The following is a 3548-nucleotide window of genomic DNA, read 5'->3' as shown; positions in this document are numbered from 1 at the left end:
TTCAAATTTATACACCAAACACTAATGCCAAAGATAAAGAAACTGAAGATTTTTACCAACTTCTGCAGTCTGAAATTGGTCAAATACACATTCAAGATGCCCTTCTAATTACTAATGATTGGAATGCTAAAGTTGAAAACAAAGAAGAAGGATCAGTATTTGGAAAATATAGCCTTGGTGATAGAAATGATGCCAGAGATTGCATGTAAAATTTTGTAAGACCAACAATGTATTCATTTGAAATACCTTTTTTCAACAACATAGATGATTACTTTACATGTGGACATCACCAGATGGAATACCCAGGAATCAAATCAACAACATCTGTGAAAAGAGACCATGATGAAGCTCAATATCATCACTCAGAACAAGGCCAACTGTGGAACAGACCATCAATTGCTCATATGCAAGTTCAAGTTGAGGCTAAAGTAAATTAGAACAAGTCTAACAGAGCCAAACTACAAGCTTGTGTATATCACACCTGAATTTAAAGACCATTTCAAGAACAGATTGGACACATTAAACACTAATGAACAAAGATCAGGTAAGTTGTGAGATAACATCAAGGACATCATACAGAAAGAAGGCAAAATGTCATTTAAAAAGTTAGGAAAGAAAGAAAAGACCAGAATGGATGTCAGAAGAGACTCTAAAATTTGCTCTTGAACACAGAGTAGCTAAAACAAATGGAAGAAATGATGCAGTCAAAGAGCTGAACAGAAGATTTCAAAGGGTACTTGAGAAGACAAAGTAAAATATTATAATGAAACATGCAAAGACTTGGAGTTAGAAAACCAAAAGGGAGGAATACATTCAGCCTTCCCAAGCTGAAAGAACTGAATAAAAATTTCAAGTGTCAAGTCGCAATACTGAAGGATTCTATGGTAAAATACTGAAAAACACAGGAAGCATCAAAAGAAGATGAAAGAATACACAGTCATTGTACCAAAAAGAATTGGCCAACATTCAAACTTTCAGGAGGTAGCATATGATCAAGAACCAATGGTATTGAAGGAAGAAGTCCAAGCTGCACTGAAGCCAGAAACAAAGCTCCAGGAATTGACAGAATACCAACTGAGATGTTTCGACAAACACATACAACACTGGAAGCACTCACTCATGTATGCCAAGAAATTTGCAGACAGTGAACTGACTGCAAGAGATCCATATTTGTGCTTATTCCAAAGAAAGATGATCCAACAGAATATGGAAATTATTGAACAATATCATCATCACAAGCAAGTAAAATTTTGTTGAAGATAATTAAAAAACTATTGCAGGGAACTGCCAGAAATTCATGTGCCTTACTAAACCATGGTATTTTCAATTGCCTCATATGCATGTGAAAGCTGGATAATGAATAAGGAAGACCTCTGAATTATTGTGTTGGAGAAGAATAGTGAATACACCATGACTGCCAGAAGAATGAAGCTCAGTGTATGGATAAGAACTCCTATCTAGCCTCTGATTCTCCTCCAGGGTTGATAACTATAGTCTTTTCAGACCTGGCAATTTCTGCTAACTCTGCTTTCCCATGGTGAACCACATATCCACAAGGATGAGACAGAGTCAGGTATCTGGAAAGTAGAAGGTGAGGTGGTGCCTCAAAGGATCACAACGGACAGCTGATTTCAGTGTGGTGGGGAAAGAGTGCCAGGAGGAGTAAAAGGGTGAAATAATGCAGTAAAGTGCAATATGGAGCCCCTATTCCCTGAGCTGCCCCATTTATTCTGCATAATTGCTTCATTTCCACTGGCAGTACATCTCAAAATGAATTTCATTACTGGTGCCTTGGATATCATATTGATTACCAGTTTCATCGATTCCTATCTTACTAATTAGCATATAAATTAGCCTTTTGGGGGAGGCATTAAAGCAAAATTGAATTTTCTCCTTAATCTTCTTTCAGAAGGTAAATGAAAATGGATGTGGCCTGTTAAGGGCCATGGCCTTCCTATGACACAATCTAAGTGCTGTTCACAGCCGAGGAACCTTTCATTGAAGGAAAGAAAGAAAGAAGGCTCAGATCCATGGAAGAAGCCTTCCTACCCCATGGCTGATGTAGCTGCAGTCAGAACACCTCAAGAGTTACCAGGAAAACTGAAGCATAAGATAGATTTGCAAGCTGTGATGTGTTTCCACGGAGGAGACACTCTGAGTTGACAGACAACAGTGTCCCCTTTCCACATACAAGAGGGGAACTGGTGATACACCAAATTCTATGGTGTTCACTTCTAAGGATTGAGCTGAGATCTAATTCTGCTCTTCAGTTTAGTGTTAAGATGATGGTCTGGTATCAGACCACCTGGGTTGGAATGTCTGTCTCTTACAGGCTGTGCGATCTTGACCGCATTGTCCTCTCTAAACCTTAGTTCCCTCATCTTGAAGATGAGGATAATCACAGCATTTACTTCACTGGGGGCGCTGTGAGGCTTAAGAGAGAGAATATACTGGAAGTATTTAGCACAGTGCCTGGCACACAATGTTTGCTTCCCACACCACCACCAGGCACCAGTGAAGCCAAGTAAGAATCTTAGGAAACTGAATGCTAGGTTCTCCAGAGGGAGCCACTTCAGAGGGAGCGACGTTACCCCAAACTCTCAGGTGCTTAACTGTTGAAGTCCTCACTGCTCTATCTGTGGCCCTTGCCCAGATCACATCACCTGGGGGCATGTGGAAAATACAGACTCTTGCATCCCACCCCGGACCTGCTGAATCAATCAGAATCTGCATTGTAACAAGATCTCTGCGTGATACAGAGGCGCATTAAAGCTTGAGAAGCAGTTTTAAATGATCCCATTCCATTACTATGTATGACACTGTTTGGGAAGGCTCAGAAACATTAAGTAACTTGTCTATAGCCAGTCTGTGGCCTAGCTCAGATAAAGCCCTTTAATTTCTTGACTCTGAGTCTGATTTGGCTGTGGCCTTCTTGAGGCTGTTAAATCTAGCACAGCAGGGGTTCTGCTCCCTTTCTTTGGGGATGGTTTCAGTGGTGGTGGTTTTGACCTTGCCTTGGGATACGTCCACAGTGGGCTTTGGAAGGAGGAAATTTAGTTCCCTTAGAGTATTGTTGGGCCTGGTTACTCTGACGACCTCTTCCTAGCTTTAGAAAAAAGGCGTCATTACAGCACAGAAGGCTACTGATGCACTACAGGAAAATATTGAAGTGTGTTTGTCTCAACCTCTATGACCTCGGTGAACTCCTGTTCTTTAAATTCAGAATGTTTCAAGTAATGACACACAAGTGGTGGCCTCCAGAGAGGGCAACGAGGTGGCTGAGGAACTTGGTGGCTGGGAAGCAGGAGTGGGAGAGAGGCATATTTTTCACTGTATACCCTTTTGTTTCTTTTAAATTTTATTCCATATGCATGTAAAAATGATGGAATAAAAAGTTAATCAGTAAATAATAATTTTAAGAAGAATGTCTCAGATACATATGAAATTAAAAACAATGCCCAATCTGGCCCTGCCATTACATCATCCAGCTTTACTTAGAATTGTACTGATATTTTTCTATCTCTTCATGAAACCTGATACTTTAAAGC

The sequence above is a fragment of the Orycteropus afer genome, unplaced genomic scaffold (genome assembly GCF_000298275.1).
Source record: "Orycteropus afer afer isolate SDZICR_OR568_19922 unplaced genomic scaffold, OryAfe1.0 scaffold00272, whole genome shotgun sequence".
NCBI classification, from domain to species: domain Eukaryota; kingdom Metazoa; phylum Chordata; class Mammalia; order Tubulidentata; family Orycteropodidae; genus Orycteropus; species Orycteropus afer.
Note: the sequence above shows the minus strand (reverse complement) of the source record.